The sequence below is a fragment of the Corvus moneduloides genome, chromosome 5, assembly GCF_009650955.1.
Source record: "Corvus moneduloides isolate bCorMon1 chromosome 5, bCorMon1.pri, whole genome shotgun sequence".
NCBI classification, from domain to species: domain Eukaryota; kingdom Metazoa; phylum Chordata; class Aves; order Passeriformes; family Corvidae; genus Corvus; species Corvus moneduloides.
This window is the reverse complement of record NC_045480.1, coordinates 63690998-63708843: the sequence shown is the minus strand read 5'-3', so window position 1 is coordinate 63708843 and position 17846 is coordinate 63690998. Positions and strand designations below refer to the sequence as shown.

Sequence of the window (17846 nt, the reverse complement as noted above, 5' to 3'; positions counted from 1 at the left end):
GCTTAAACCCCTCTGTGGTAGACAGTTATTCTTGGCCAGTACTTAACTATTGTATAGGTATAAGGAAACTTATGCACTTTTTTCTGTACCATAGCTTTTGCATTTTTATCAGCTGTAGCAGCTGTCATTTTTTAAGACAGATTTGATACAACATGGAACCAGAGGCACCCATTTAAACAACTTCTCAAAACATTGCTGCAATGTTTTCATATTTTGTCCCTTACACTTATCCTAAGAAAAGCCATAGAACAATTTAAAGACCACATAGTCCCTCTTTATGAACTAAAAACCAATACAGTATGAATATCTTCTATTTATTAAAGAAATTATGAGTTCTGATTTTGAAGTGGGCTACAGTTAAAATATGTCAGCCAAGGTATTCTTCCCTTATAATGGTGGTAGCCAAATTGTCATCCCCAAATTTGGCCTTGCTGATGTTTTAAAAATTTTTTTAAAGTGCTAGCAGACATAAAATACTATTCCGTCAGTAAGTGAAGATCAGAACCTGTTGTACTAAAGATCCAAATAAAGCAGAAGGGCCAAGAGGTCACAGTTAAATTCTCACTGCTTTAAGAGAAATTCATGTGCCTAGACCCTGATGTCCCATCTATTTGCAATGTTTTCAGGTATCTTCCTGCCTCAGCTGGATGTTGCAGCAGAGCATGGGTATCCCAGAGACCCTATATCACATCTGCCAACCATACAGAGGTTTGTTATGCCGGTTGTCCTGTCCAGCTGTATAAAAAGGAGTCAGGGAGGATTTTTTTGGATAGATTTTTTGGACGAAAATAAAGCGCGAATGCAGCGATATTGTATCTGAGAACTGTTTATTGATAAAGAAGGGTGAGTGTTCCTACTGAAGGGGGATAGAAAAGAGAGCAGGGGGAAAAAGAGACGGAGAGAGAGACAGAAGACAGGGACAGATCGTTACCCCTGTACCCCAGGCACCCTGTTAGCATCAACTCGGCAGATGAAGCGTGCGTGCCGCAAGCTGCGATGTGTCTGCGTGGCTCCCGTAGCGGGCTGGCGCACTTTCCAAACAGCAGCAGGCTGCGTGTCTCTTCCATTGCGAAGAACAGGTTGCTGTGGCTACGGGCACACGCCTGGAGCAGCTGCGGGTTGTCAGGGTCGGGGCCTGGCGGCTACGGGCTGGTGCCGCGGGCCGGCTGCTGCAGGCTCGTGCTGTGGCGCTGGCGGCCGTGGGCTGGCTGCCACGGGCCGGTACCACAGGCAACATGGGGAACGCGGTGGCAGCAACGACAGCCATGGCTGGGTGCAGGCAGCGTCCGCTCCCTCGGGGAAACAGCAGAGCACTGGGCTGCCGCAGAGACGAGCTGCCTCAGGGAAGCAGCGAAGCAGAGCAGGACGGGTGCGGAGAGGGATGCAGGACCGAAGGGAGGGAAAGGCGAGGCGGGGAGGCAAGCCCCCACTCCCTCCAAGAAACCCAAAGGAAACGGGCGCACGTTGTGTTGCAGTTCACTGCTTTTATGTGCTAAGGCTTCCTGCCATAGCCCTATTTCCCGGGCATTTTTTCCCGGGCGCCCGGGGCTCTGCTTTTCCGGCAAGTGGGAGGTTGCTTGCAGGTCGATCATGGAAGCTCTCTCTCTCCTGATCGGCTGCCAGGCGAAGTCTCCGCAGCGACAGGGTTGCCAGCACATGTATAGCTCCCTACAGGAATTCTTCATGTATAACATATGTTGAGGCATAAATAAAAATCAGATTGGTCCCTCTCACAGGTATAGTTAAGTACCTGGATCACTTCTATTTTATCTCTTCCACCGCCTGTAAGCTGTAAGCTTGTAAAAACATACCTTGTGGCAGTACTACTCCTGATACTGCATTGATCATCACAGTCCATTGGCACTGGGACACTCAATATACTGTCTTAGAAAAATGTGAGATTTCCTCCTCTTGCCCTTGTATAATGCAACATACCAAAAAGGCAGCAGATATCAGCAGATGGAAGGGAGACTGCCCTTTAGCTTGAGTGTATTTGTTCCTCACATTTATGTATCTAATGGACAAGACTGGACAGATCTCATTGCAAAGTGCTTCAGAACAAGGCATAATTTAAAGAATCAGACTGCAACTTCCATGGCCATAGTCCAACTGTATCCCAACCCCAACAAAAGCAAATCCAGGCACCTGGACTAGACAGCAGCTGTGGCAAGTTCCCCCAGGCATCTGGAAAGGGGATCCATGACTCCAAGGCACACTGCAGAGTTCCTCTGCAAGTTACCTACATGCCACTGCTTATAACATTCAAAGTTAATTTCCTGCCCAAAATTAACCCTGATTCCTGTGTTCAGAAGAAATAAAAAGAAAGATTAGAATTTAGAAAACAGAATTATTCTCTCTAACTGTTGGGGTTTCAGGAGACGCTGGGAGAAGTTACCAGAAAAGACACTTGCTTTGAATTACAAAGAGCATCAGTGAAATAGATTTGTTAAGCTTTCAAAATTGCTTTCATTCCATCTACACCAAAGAAATCACACAGTGTTCAACACTTCTAATTTTCAATCATAGCTAGCCAACCTTGATCCTACAGTCTCTTATTATTTTTTCCTTCTCACCATCCCAAGCAGAGATATTAGTTCTCCATTTTTAACTTGTCTTCATCCTGCGTGATCTAGATTCCAATGGCCAAACTGAGAACTTCTATTACAAATATCACTTGGATGAAGGTCTTCATGTTGCTTCTATTAACAGAGAACAGCTGACCATTTATTAATGATGTGTTTTTAGCTTGAGATCCTGCTGCCATTTTTCATCTCAGAGGAAATTCAACCTCTTAGACATTTTTATGCCTCTTTTATTTTGGCCTCTTAGACATCTTTTACATTGCCCAGAGCCAAAAGGTCAATATACTGGAGCTGCATTATAACATAAATAAGGCAGATGCAAATCTTATTCCACAGCTGCATCCTGAAAGAGTTCCCCACACCATTTTTCTTTAGGTGGAGCTATTTACGACCAATCTACACACACACTTTCAAAGAGACTGAAGGGAAAGAGGGACCAAATATTCTTTTTACAGAATAAGGGTTATTCAGAAATAGCTATTGTAGTAATTAATATTCACTTATCTTGTAGGTGTAGATGTAATACACATGAAAATCAGGGTTAAGAGTCAAGGTTTGTATCAAGTTATCGTTAGTGTCGTACCTTCATGGTCTATTTCTTATGTGACTGTGGTTGTATGCCTGGTTTTCCTTATGGAGAGCACAAAATTGTTTGCAGTTAAAAAGCAGTATTATTATACTTTACAAGATGGCAAACAAAGAAAGGCCAAAATTTTCAAGCAAGCCTTGAATGTTGAACCCATTAATGTTCATATTCACAGCTTTCATCTCCTCAGGCTACTACTTCTGGGTTTATGACCATTCTGAATTTCCAAAAAACATTTAATTATCTGTCAACATTTAAGTTTAGATGACTAAGCTTCAGCATGTCACATAAGGTAAAATTAATGATATTCAACTATATATTGTATCATAGACTCTGTTAAACAGATAACAGAGAAAAGGTCATTTTTAGGGCCATGGCCATTTGACCTTTTTCACATATCTACCTTTAGAATGAAATCAGTTGTGCCCCAGACATTCATCCTTTTTTTTTTTCACTGCTTGAAAATGTAGTCTAGCAGTTTATTCACATGGAGACACACAACAGATGGTCTACATTTGAGCCAATGAATCCCAGCCAAAGTGGCAAACTCACACTGCCCCATGGAGTGTTGGGTGAAGGTCCCTGAGCTGGCAGTGACCAAGATGTACAGAGAGCCACAGAGCAAAATTATTAAATCCTGGGATCCAGGAGTGGCAGACTGCTGCACTCAGAACAGTAAATTCTGCTTTCCAGACAGCTCTGCTGAAGCCACCTTCACAAGGAACGCTCCTCCAGATGAAAAAAATGGTATCTTATTCCCATTTGTTGAATATAAACAATCCAATACCATTTAGCTTCAAGCGAGGCCCACTAATGCACTATTTATAGTGACTAATTGGTGCTAGAATGCTTCCAGGCATATAGTTGAGATTCAATTATATTTTACATGTCTAGGAAACAAAGGTTATTATTAACAATGCTAAAAAAAATATTCAACAATAAAAAGTAGATAAATGTTCATTGAAATGTGGAATTGGATTTTAATAACCTGGTACAAAGCTTGTATTTCAGTATCTCTGGGTAGTTAAGGGTAAACAATTTTTTCATTTTTTAAGAATCTTGACAGTTTGTTAACTTCACAGCTATAGATCATTATACTTCCTTTCTAAAACAGAGGTCTGCCATCCTACATATCACTTTATGAAAATACAGGTTGGTTTACAAGACCTCACATTTAAAGGTTTCCGTAAAGAATTAAAAAGGTCCTACCAAAAGTACAACTCCAAACTTTCCTGCTATAAAGGCCCCTATAAATAAGTATTGAAAAGTAACAAATCACTCTCTAACAGTATGTAATTAACGTATTTCAAATGAAAAAAGGTTACTTAACCTTTTGAGAAAGAAACTGCTGCTATGTTTGGTTGTGATTTCAAAGGAAAACATTTTGCAATTGATGACTTCAACAGAAAATGTTTTGCTGATCTCTCTCTGGTATTTATGAGATTCATTTCTATCTCCTTTAGGCACTTATGGGTATAGGAACCCAAGAAAGAGTTTCTGGAGGATCATTATTGAAGATTTTTATTTTTTCTTTTTTTAAAAGCTACCTGACATTTGAGGTTAAGATTTTTAATAACTGGTGAGCAAAAAACAGTTCTCTGCATTTGTGTCCTCTACTTAAGAGTATATCTGTTGGGGAAGATGAAACAGGAAAGCCTTATAAATATGATTGCCTGACAAAAGATTTTGAGAATATGAAAACTATAAGCGACATCAAAATGAAAGCCACCTTTTGAGATACCAAGTCTTAGTTACTGAACAACTGGAAAACAATGGTATGGCCGACTGAAGGTAATCCCCTCTTGACTGAACAATACCCTCTGCTTGCAGGCAGGTCCAAGGGTCAGAGCAGACCCTACTAGCTCAGCAGAAGGGGTCCAAAGAGTAGTTTTTAGAAGTTAAGATGTAACACTCTATGGTAATAGAAGAACTCTTATAGGCTGTATGTAAATGCTATAGGATTTGTATCTTGTATTAGATTGGTTAGTGACAATTAGAATATTCAGTACAGAAGATGATTTATTGTATTGTAACCAGGACTTCACATACTACTTCTTCACTCTCATTCCTCTCGCTCTCTCTCTCTCTTTACTTACCCACTTACTCTCTTGCTCTCCTGGGCCTGCTCCGAGCTGAGTCTGGCAGCTCTAAGCAGTGCCCCTGTACCCACGCCCTTTGCAATAAACCGCATGTTCCAAGATCTGACTTCAGAGATCTCTCGTCTCCATCCGTCCCGACCGTCCGACCCACCCAAGCTCCCGCATATATCCATTTTTCAGGAATATATTTTGGATGTGGCATCATGTGAAATCAGACTGCATGCACTTTGGGAGTGTCTCCAAACTGTAACAAAATCATTGTAAGTTAAATATCCCTTTGGAAGTTCATGGCTCTTGCAGTTACGTCGAGACTTTCCTCAGAAAATTGACTTAATGTCAGTAGTTTCCAGAACAAGTCTTGATCACTCTGCAAACAGCACTATATCTATAGCAACTGTCAGTCCTGTAAACTTATCCTTGGGCATTAGAACTCAAACACAAAAGTCATGTATTTTCTTCCCAGAACACCACAAAAAAGAAAAGGATTGAACATGCTTGATGTGTCCTGAGGAAGGACACAGTCATCCTCATCAAGGTCTGATGTCACTCGTCATATGATGCCTGATCCTTCAGATGTCCACTAGGATTGACTTCTCCTATGTGTAAGGATTAGATTTCAAGGAGTAATGAGAAATGGGGGAGAATAATGGGATGAATTGGAGAACAGGAAAATGCATTAAACTTCCTGCCCATAGCCCACATGCTCAGGTGGGGCTGGCTGCCTTCTTCATTTTGCTTAGTTCGTTCTGCTCTCACAGAGGAGCTGGGGGTGACCACACTTACAGACTTGCATGGTCCCTTCTGGAAGCTTCACTCCTTCAGCTATTAAATACCATAACTAAGTATAACTTTCATTCTGGAAAAAATCCTCACCTGGCCGGAGCAGTAATTTTACTTCTTTATAGATCTCATGCCCTTATAATTATCAGAGCTATAGCAAACTAACTCCTGCCCTAAAACACAAGGCACCCAACATGTCAGTGCTCAGCAAAACACTCTGGACTAGGAACATTGTAAACAAATAAACAAATAAATGCATAGTCCTATAACAGCTTTATCTCATCTACTTTAGAATTAATCAGGTATAATTCATTTGTTTTGCTTCTGTGAGCATCACAATGGGAGGAATTTAAAGAATATCTTCTATAGAAAATTAGGGTCATTTAAAACCTGAAAATTCTTTTAGACAAGAAATTTCATTTTCTTGCAGCTGTTTCACACCTGGGATTTTCTTTCTTACATGAGCAATACATGATAGAATAATTTTCTTAAAAGTAAGTAATCAATTACTCTTGTCCATATTTATATGCTCTTCTCCATTTCTTTGAAATATGGATGATCAGCCTAGGATGTAGTTCAATATGTTCAACTTATGAACCATATTTTATAATAGGATCCATTCAAACCCAGAAAACTTAAAAAAGAAAAAGCAAATACGTATCTCTTTCTGTTCCTTCTATCTTAATTTCCTGAACTATAAAAGGTGAGCAGCTAGAAAATACAGCCGGTGACAACTGGAATTTTTTTATAATTATAATAGAAAATATGCCACAGCAAGTCACGCATTAAGCACTTTCTGGATTTTCTTTTTCTCTAGGTAATTTCCTTGCTCTGGAATACAGAAAGGATTTTGGTTTTATTAAGAAGAACAATTAATTTTGCTGTTTGGATTACTGATGACATAATATCAAATGCGATGATTTTGTTATTATTTGTCTTTTATTGCCCATCAATATCCTCAAGCAAACAGAATTCAAATAATTTAACATTTTATTTTAATAGAGAGGAACAAAGTGGTTGCCTAATCAGGACTACTTAAATACAAACATCTGAGTCAAAAATTTCCAAACTTCCAAAACAGGTTTAGTTTAGTTGAAGGATGATCAGCGTTTTGACATACTTCTCCTTTTACCAATGTGTCCTTAATAAGGCACATATCAAGACTGCCACCTGGCCAACACATTTTTAAGTTGGGCATGGTATCTGCATGCAGAGAAAGCTCCCAGTCACTGAGTGACAGCAGATATTGCAGCCACTCATCCTTAAAGGAAACATATTTTAAGTTAATACCCACAAGTGCTCTGCTAACAGGAATTTCCAAAATCTGGATTATAATGACTTCGACATGCTTTATTGATCTATTTTATTTCTTTATTGGAACATGGCTAGAAGAAGCTGGTATATTTTATATAATGCCCTGACCTTCCCCTAAGCTTGGCAAAATCTCAGGCACAGCTGAAAGTCTGGATGTCATGCTAAAATAGAGTTTGAAAAGGCTTTTGAAAAATCATTCTCTGGCTAAAGGTCACTGAATATTGTTTAAATTAGGTAAAGGTACTGGGAATTAAGATTATTCACCTTTGGCTGTTTTCCTGCTTCACAGACTGTGAGGACAATTAATAATGCCAAGAGCTTACAGTATTTATTGATGCAAAGTGCTTAGCAGAAACACCCTTTTTATTTCCAAGACACCACAACAGAGACTGAACAGGTTTTCTCTTCTGCCTGCACAGGATATCATCTTGTTTCTTCATGATTTTTGAAAGCACTACATTCACAACTTCTTTCCTGAAGAAGACAAACACAATCTAAATTCCTCCTGATTAATTATCTTGGAATCATAGAATGGTTTGGGTTAGAAGGCAGTTTTAAAGGTCACCTAGTCCAACTTCTCTGCAATGAGCTGGGACACCTTTCACTAGACCAGGTTGCTCAATGCCCCATCCAACCTGGCCTTGAACATTTCCAGGGATGGGTCATCCACAACTTCCCTGGGCAACCTGCGCCAGTGTTTTACAACCCTCATCATAAAAATGCTTTCCCAATATCTAATCTAAACCTACCCTCTTTCAGTTTAAAGCCCAGAGCTGGATGGCTCTGTGCACAGCCTGGGTCTCACACTCATGTATGTGCTTGTTGGCGAAAGAGAGGCAGGAGCTGCAGAATTAAATGTTATTGTAATGCTTCCCTGAGGCACACACTCAGAATAAGAAATCAGAATGAGAAAGAGGATGGAGCACAAGAAATAACAAAGCTTCAAAGGTGACAATGAAAGCATTTGGTTAACTTATGTTCACTTATAGCCTCTCAGTAATTGTTCTTATGGAGGAAGCTGAAAGAATATAAAGCTGAATGTATGAAAATGAAAGTTGGGGAAGACTGGCTCAGAGAAAAGGGGTCAGAGTAGCCAGGCACTTCAGGACTTTGGAATAGCAATGCCTTCCCTTTTCCCCACTCTCCTCCCAAGGCAGGTCATTGTTGTGGATTTTAATCACTTGGTATGGTGTAATTAGACACATTGGGACACGCTGTGTAGCAAGAGTTATGTGGAAAAGAGTCTTGTAGCAGTCTGCTAGGAGTCTAGTCCAAGTCTGTCCATGGCTGTGCACCTTTTCCATCCTAGACTCCATGCAAGCCCACAGGAGACACCAGATGTTTTCTATCTTCATCAAGTAATCTGAAACTGAACAAGAGAGAGACAATTGAATTGGAAGGATGTGGGTAAGGAAAGCAGTGGAAAAAGTAAGAATACACCCAACACCACACCTGACTAATTCAGTGTCTAGCACTCTCTTTAGAGAGATAGAAACAGATTGAGTATCTGATGAGCTTTATTCACAACTTTTATAGCAAATAAAAAACCAAAACCAAAACTCTAAAATAAAATTTGGTACAAATCAATGCCAAGTCCTACATTAAATGGATATTTTCCTGAGCTACACATATCAACCTCATCATCTTTCTTACACTAGAAGCCAAGTGATTGGTTCAATTTGGGATAAAAAAAATAATCTCATTAATAGTTTTAATTAACTGGCAACAAACAATCCCTTATTCATTTAGGGGTTCTGCAAAAGAAAGAGAAAGTGAGCAAATGAAATGAGAAGTGGAACATTTATTTCAGAGAACTAGCACAGATTTTTCCTATCATGCAAGTGTACTTAGTATACAACTAATCTGAATCTAGTTCTGCACTTCTACATGTATTATTCTCAGCAGACTAAAAATGAGTGAAGGTATACATCAGGTATATATCTGCTAAGGTATATATCTGATTTGGTATCTTAAAAGAATAATAATTTTGTAACTTTAAAATATCAGGATATGAATTAGCTGTAAGGAAAACATGGGGCGTTTGGCAGAATAAAGTTTTAGAGGATAAGGATGTGCTTCACTGGGCCTATTGCTATTTCCCACACTCCCCTCTTGCCTCCACATTCTGGCTATCTGCATCTTTATGCTCTGACTGTGCTCAGACTGACTGGGAGTTGAGAGGAGGTCCTCTCCAGATTTGACACTCTCGCAGGGGCTGAGCACCAGCAGTATTTTTTCTGTGTTTCTCACTAAGTAATACATATAAAGAAGAGGCAATGACTGGAAAACAATTTTTAAAATATGAAGAGAACCAAGAATAAAAATTTCCGTTTCTGATTAAACCTTTCACAGTATGGCTTGTCCCATTTACCCATATCTCCTCTATTTTCTGATATACCTCCTCATTATTCATGTTTGCTGAGCATTTACTTCCATAACATCCTACAGCAAGATTCTTTCAGCTCCATTTCCAATACAAGTAGCTTCTTCAGCAAAAAAGAAAAGAGCAAGTGTCTGTCTTTTTAATGGATTTCATACCAGGAGGAAAGGCAGTACTATTTAGCAATGCTATTTTTGTCATCGTAAGCAGAAACAGAAGAGGTTTGAGCTACATCTGTGTTACCACGTTTGGCAGGAGTGCATACCCTCTTCCAGTTCTGCATCTGCATGCATCCCAAGCAATCTTTTGCTCCTGAAATCCCATTTCTATACATAAAACACCTGCATACAACATAGCTGAATCCAGCAGGTAGCCTAGATGTAGTTTAGGTAAAATCCTGAAGTATGCCAACAGATAAATTTCATCAGGCAAATCAATTTCTGTCTTACTTGAATTTGGGAAGTTGATCAAGAAAAATACAAGCATAATTAACAAATGTCAGCAACTTCTTTTTTACCAATGAAGACCTTGGCTGTGACTGAAATTTCTCAGAGGCTGGCAAGAATTTTCAGATGATCAGGAATCCTCAGCCTGTAATATGCAAGACATCAGTAAATCATTCATTTGCCATTTTTAATAAAACAACATAGAGGCTACTACAGATAAAAGCAAACCAGCAAACAAACTCAAATTACAGCTAAATTTTTTAAGTCAATTATTTTGCTTACAGTGTCCAGGACTGACTGCAAATTTTTGTCCATGACAGCTGATCCTTTGATTGAGAACAACTGGGATACCCTAAAACTGGGTGACCAGGCCAGCCTTGAAGCATTTGGATGGTTCACTGGTGCTCGCAGCTGAATGAGCACTGTCTTTAAGATATGAACAGGGAAAAGATTTCCTGAAACACATTAGGAAACTGCAGTGCCAACCCAGTAAGGTGGGGAAGATGTTAAAAAACTGAAAAAGCAGGAAGGAAACGAGTTTCAAACTGCAGCCTTCCCTCTCCATGTGCTGAGGGCTGGAGAAAGCATTGCACAGCTCAGGCTCATCTGGTAGGAAGAGTTCACTTTTGCAGTAAGCAAATATGGCCTGTGGCCATATGTCAAGCAAAGCTAAAACCTTTGATCATGTAAACCACAATCTCACTGAGAACAAAAAGCAGAAACTCTCAGTCCAGGAAGGACATTTTAATGAAGGGCAACCTGTGACCACAGGACTCAAGCAGACATGCAGCAGCGGAAGAAACTGAGACAGCTTAAGCTGCTGCCGCTCCCTGCCTTCCTCCCCCACCTGCCTAACAGATGTTGCTGCCCCCAAGGCAGGGATGTCTGATCCACTCATGAATCAACTCCTAACTCATCCTACTTTAGCATATTAAGGTAACCTGACATCAAAGTTAGTTGACAAAGTTGGGTTGGAGCAGATACAGGCAGTAACAGCTCTAGAGGTGTGATGCTAATTCACCTCTGCATTCCTTACAAAGCCTGAGCTGGCAGCTGAAAGAGGAGGATGGCAGTGGGTCATCCTGGAAGCAAGTCCCAGCAGAGGGGGTGGTTTGGCTCTCTCTACTTACCTGCAAATTTCCTCCAGGCTTCAAATGGGTCAGAAATTTGGGGCAGAATTCAGAAGTGCAGGGAGATTTAAGTTCCACAAAGATGCCGAGTCCTTCCTTTAAGCACAAACTCAGCCCTAAACATGTGTCCTTTTATGCTATAATTCAGTGTTTTGGTGGGTTTCTAAGGCTAATCAGAAATAATAAATGTAATGCTTACTAATCAATATCCACACATGACCTAGAGTTCCAATAAGCATCTTCTAGATAATAGTTATTTTTACATAATATTTCAATTATAAATTCACAGATTATTTAAATTATTATGAGGCTATTTAAAATAACTGCTTCAGTAGGGGGTTTGTTTTTCAATTTACATTTGTGAGTATGTACATGAGGTCTTCTTTACGCATGCAAGAGCTTGGGCAAATTTTGCATGATAATATGCAAAATTTCCTCTGCCTGTATTGACTACTAACTCCTCCTTCAGCACAGACCCTTCTTTTAGTCTCTCCTTTCTAATCATTGCCCTTGGGACTATATTTTTATAAGTAGCTCCCTTCTGAAGCCAGCCTGGACAGTCAGAGACAGGATACTGCCAGAAAACTAATCAGTAATACAATGTAATTAAATTGGCACTCAGGGTGCTTTATATTTAAACCTAATTGACACACTAAAAACACAAAGGTTAGGGGATGTGGACCTAATAGTGTCTGTATAAATCCTAAATAGATCCAACATCAATGTGAAAATATACCAAATGAACAATAATGTATAGAAAGCAGCTAAAGAAGCTGTGCTTCATCTCTGGAAAAGTTTTCCAGCTTGAGTTTTGCAACTTTTTCTCTGAGCCCCTGTGTTAGGTTTGCATGGCCAGGTTTTGGAAGCAGGGGGGATAGAGGGGTGGCTTTCTGTGAGAAGCTGCAAGGGGCTTTCCCCATGTCTGACAGAGCCAGTGCCAGCTGGCTTCAGGATGAACCCACTACTGGACAAGGCAAAGCCCATCAGAGATGGTGGTAGTGCCTCTGGGATAAGAGGGTTAAGAAGGGGGTAAAAAAATATTATTGCACAGAGAAGAGAAGAGTAAGAACATGTGAGAGGAACAGCTCTGCAGACACCAAGGTCAGTGAAGAAGGAGGGGCAGGAAGTTCTCCAGGCACCAGAGCTGAGATTCCCCCCTGTGGTGCAGCCCATGGTGAAGCAGCTGTGCTCCCGCAACCCACAAAGGTCCACGGGGATGCAGAGATCCATCTGCAGCTTGTGGAGGAGACCAGGCTGAAGCAGGTGGATGACCAAAGAATTCTGTGACCCCATGGGAAGCCCACACAGGAGTAGGTTTCTGGCAGGGACTTGTGGGCCCGTGGAGAGAGGAGCCCATGTTAGAGCAGGCATCCTGGTGGGACTTGTGATTCAGTGAGGGACCCACACTGAGCAGCCTGGTCCTGAAGGACTTCACCTCATGGAAGAGTGACCCACGTTGGAGCAGTTAGTGAAGAAGTATAGCCCATGGGAAGAACTCACTCTGGAGAAGTTCATGGAGAACACTTTCCCATGGGAAGGACCCAGGGCAAGGACTCCTTTCCCTGAGCAGCAGCAGGAAGAATGTGTGATGAACAGACCATAACCCCCATTCCCTGCCTCCCTGCCCAGCTTGTAGGGGAGAAGGTAGAGCATGAGAAGAAAGGAGGGTTGGAGGGAAGATGTTTTTAAGATTTATTTTATTTCTCATTATCCTGCTCTGATTTGATTGGTAATAAATGCAACTAATTTCCCCATGTCAAGTCTGTTTTGCCTGTCACAGTAATCGGTGATTGATTTCTCCTTGTCCTTAACTCATGAACCCTTAGTTATATTTTCTCTCCTCTATCGAGTTGTGGAGGGGACCTGGTGTCCAGCCAAGGTCAACCCACTACAGACCTTTGACACTGGTAGCTCTTGGGAAACCACACTGAGTTATACTGACTACTGCCTTGTGAAACATTTCAACACCTGAAACAGGTTGACGTGGAACAAATAACAACTTCTTAACTTCCGTCCTGCCTGAAAACTCCCTGAGCTTTTAAACGGGTGGGCTGGAGCCAGAATTTCTACTCCCAGGCCCAAGGAGGTGGTAAGAGTTCTGGTCTTGGTGGCTATAAAAAACCTCAGGACCCACTTCTGTCTCAGTATAAATCCAACTGAAAAAGTAGTTTTGTAGCTCTCTGCAGTACAGGCACTGTATCCCTGCTGAGCTCTAAAAGGAATATGAAGCATATCTGAAGGCGAGATGCTGTTATTTACTCATATCTATCTGAACAACAGCCAAAAAAGTAACCCTAGAAAAGACAGCCATCCCCCCCCCAAAAGGAGGTAAATTGTTTCAGTGGGGAAAAACCAAACACCATTAGGATATGAAATATGCAGAACTGATACACAGACAACAAAAACCTGAGCACATTGAACTCAAATTCTGTTCCTTAAAGAGCTCCTGTTCTGTTTGTATGTTGGCCCAGTATTAAGGACAAAATTATTTATAACATATAATAAAAAAGCACAACTTGGGGTCCTTCTAAAAAGTTAGCGATATTGATCTTCGGTTCTCTAATACAAGACAATATCTGTCGCTTTCCTACAATATTATTCTTTTCCTTCTTTATCAGATCTACTGTCAAATAACTCAGTTCCTCTTTTTATTCTCACTTTTCAAACATCCTCAGCATTTCAGTTACACTAAAATCATCAGATTTCATTGAAAGATGAGTGGACATCAGAAGTCTGAGAGCACTTACTGGAGTCAACAAGAAACACTGTCTTGCTTTAAACTGGCTCAATATTAAGCTCCAAATATTTATTGCCACTTCAGTGATCACATGAAAGAGCTTTCAATAAGTCATTATAATGAAGTGTTTATTGGAAAGTGGCAACAGTAAATGAGTGAAAATACGTCCAAAGAGAACATTCAATATTCATAACGCTTCTCCTATCTAGGGATTGCTAGAAGAGCAAAACAAGTATTTCTTTCCCTGTTTCCATCTAAGAAAAAGACTCACAAAAGACTTCAAACAAAGCTCAGGGGAAGCATTAGGAAAGGAACATCGTCCAGCAGAGCTAGGATAATCCTGCAATTATTATTCTGATCTGGAATTCCCAGCAGGTTGACAGCTACCTTTCAAGAACCACTGTTCAATCAGGTAGTCATCTGCTTCCTATAGAAAAAAAAAAGCAAACCTCAACAAGCTATGCTTAGATGCAAAGGCACAAGAAAATTTCTAGCTGTCATCCCCAAACATTTCTCCAGAAAAAGCTTTTGTGTTTACATTTCTCTGATCCCTTCTTGTAAGGCAGTTGGTGTGGGGTCGGTAGCTCTGACCCAGGAAGCCGTGACCGGTTCGGAGAGATGGTCCCATGGAGGATCATCTTCCCGGGTCCCGGTTTCTTCCCTCAGCCACTAGCTGGAGTGCCCGTGCAGAGAGGCTATCAGCTCTTAGTGATTTTCAGCTTGTGATTCCAGCTCTTGCTCTGCAGGCCAATCTCCAGGCCAGACCAGGGGGGAGAGACGAGAGACCCGTGAAGCAGTTGCGCACGAGGTAGCTTTATTAGTCCATACCCGGCAAAGGTGAGGCCAGTGACGACCTTCTCTCTGCCCTCACAGGGGAAGAGGGCTAGCTTTTATAGGGATAGGGGGTGGGTGTCAGGGGGTAACGGCCAATGGGTTACAAAGGATCTGCATAGGGTCTCCCAGAGGATTCTGGGTCTGTCTTCTTCTCGTGGTAGCTGCAAGTGGTTGCCTTTCCAGGGAGTCCTGCTGGGAGGTTAAGCAATCTCCTTATCTCAGCAGGCATCCCTCCGGGGCAGGGGCTGGGCATACCCCACATTCTTGGATCAAGCAGGGGTTTGTTCTGGTTAGTTGATTGGTTATGGGCTCCTGCTCCCCCTTTGTTTCTCTTATATGATGGACTAGCCTTGTTTTGAATTCTGATGCAAACCACAGCACTATGCCAAAGCTCAACATTTCAGGGATCTGCCTTTAGCCATAATTATATGCTCACCTTTGTGGTCTCCACTTTCAAGGGCGGCGGCTGCTATACACAAAACAACAGCAGCATTCTTGAAGGGACACCGAACAAGATGCAAGTTTGCCCACTGACATTTTCTTCCTGTATAACCCAGACCAGGACATAAAAACAATGGCTGGTTAACAAGATAGCATACAGGGAAAAGGTTTCCATGAGTAATGCAAGAAGAGTACTGTGTGGACAAGTAAGGTAGGAAAAACACACCAAGATGACCAGTAGGATACAGGAGTCATGCAAGAAATGACCAGATGCTAGTCAGAGAAATTATTTTCTTAAAAGAATGTGATTTTGTTAGCTAAACATCCTTCCAAGTGGTCAGTAACTTCTGCTCCCTATGTATTTCCTTCAGAGGTAGAAAATACAGATCTACTTGATGTTCTTACTTTGTTATTAACATAAGTCAGTGCTTTGATGATCTTGCCAGGTTACTTTCCTTAAGGGCCCCCAGCTTGTGCAATCAAAACAGATAACTTGAGAAAAAGGAAAAGAGAAAAGAAAGGGGAGCATCTGATCTGTGTTGGTCAGGCAGATCTGGAGTAGAGGATTCCCTGTCCTTCCCTGTCCGTGGCAACAGCATAAGCAGTGGCAGGTCAGCATATGGTGCCACCCATCTCATGCAGTATTCCCAAGCAGTTTTTCCAGCCTAATTCAACCTCTGGTCTAACAGATAGATACTGATACTACCAAAAATATTCATGAAGGATTTCTGAAGGAAGCTCATGTCCACTAAGTCAACTTCAGTGGTAGCTGAGAAAAGACTACATCCCACCATTTCCAGACCTACAAAGAACTAAGTCCTGTACAAAACAAATACTATTTCATTCTCATAAGCAATATTGGCACATAACAACTTTGTGTCTAGTTTGGCTATCAGCTGCACATCTCGGTTTCCTTTGAATACTGATGTGGAAGCCTTGGTAGTGGAAACCCAAAGCTCCTGAAGCAAGCAGTACAGGCTAAAAGAAAAAATGTATTTTCCAGACACAACTGCACTTCAAATCCACTGTGGCAGAGAGTTGGAAGTTTACCATTTGAATGGTGTGGACTCCTGATTTCTAAAACTAATTCCATCAGCAGCATTCTGACCAAGAAAATGCCTTTCTACAAAACACACATAAATTTAAGACTCTAGGAATTCCAGGTATTCGTGAATTGCAAACCTGTTCCATTTTCTTAAAGCTAAATATTCTCTGACCCTTCTCTTACAGTACTGTAAATCAGGAATAACTTCAGTGAATTCCCATGAGTTACAGCCATCTAAGATAGAAACAGTGTGAAGGTAATCATTATTGCTAAACAACACCATCTCCTACCCTGACAAAATAAAAAGCAGTTTCAGAGTGTCTTTTGCCTGCTTAACAAAAGTATACTTGCAAAGAGGCTTTCAATCACTGTCTTCAAGTACAAAAACAATTAAAGTTATTTCAGAACTGCCTTTGGTGAGGTAGGTAGGAAAAGCAGCCTCAGCAGTGTATCCTTCCCTGTGAGCTCTGTAGTACTGAGGGAGATAACAAAAGTTTCCATTTCCTAATATTCTTTCTAATTCTGACCCCAGTCTTGTGATTTCAGTTGATCTCCATTGCAGGCTTCTGAAATAAAGACTTAATGGGACTTTAAGTGGCGCTTACTAAAAATAGCTGAGTATTACCTACTTCATCAAGAGCTATCATAAAAGATGTGTTAGGTCAGAAGCCTATCCTGCTGTAATTGATGATGAATTGTTGATAATTGAAGAACAAAGCAAGTTTCTTCCTTGCAAATGTGTCTTAGGTGTAAGCATGAAAGCTGAAGAGAGAAACAGAAAACAGTTTCTTAAAAAACTAAACATATTAGAAACAACTATACTTACTTTAAGGATATAACCACTTCAAAAATGATAAAAAATTAATATAAATGTGACAACATGCACAAATCAATTGTGTTACTTTGTCTGCAAGATCCCCTAGTCAACACGCAGAAGAAGCTTTCCTGCATTTTGTATTACTTCTTTCTTTGAAATGTCAAACATTTTTCTCAAAAGCACAAGGACTATAGAACAGAGACAGATGAGATGCTCATACTCAAACTCATCCATTTCTAGCAATATTAAACCATATCCCAACACCTTTGGAACCGCATTGGTTTTATACATAGACTTAAATCCACTGTATGTTAAGGTACAAACCCAAAATTTTCTGGACTAAGGATTCTCAACCAGGGATGTTCCTACTCTACTCCCTCTTCTGCCAGTGCAATATTTGAGGAGAAAAGATGAAGGATGAGATGGTGCCAGCCAAGGAGCCAGTGGACATTAATCCGTCACCTTTCAAGAACAAGAAACAGTTTTGCATAAAGCTGAGCTTCTTTCTAACTATCTGGATATCTAATCTCTGTATCAGAGCCATACCAGTGAGAACAAACCAGGGTACAAAGGCAATGAGTTTTGCTAGGCTTGGTGTGTATAAGCTCCAACTACCTTGGAGTTACAAATCCAAAGCAATGAGGAAGCCAAGCTG

General features: G+C 40.9%; 1 long non-coding RNA gene across 1 annotated transcript; it reads right to left on the bottom strand.

Annotated features, from left to right (window-relative positions):
* Positions 1-7055: 7055 nt before the first annotated feature.
* Positions 7056-15432, bottom strand: LOC116444347. The gene is made up of 3 exons (XR_004240283.1): positions 15325-15432; positions 10259-10332; positions 7056-8730 (listed from the first exon to the last, which is right to left on the bottom strand). It is a non-coding gene; the product is annotated as an uncharacterized LOC116444347 (long non-coding RNA).
* Positions 15433-17846: the final 2414 nt, after the last annotated feature.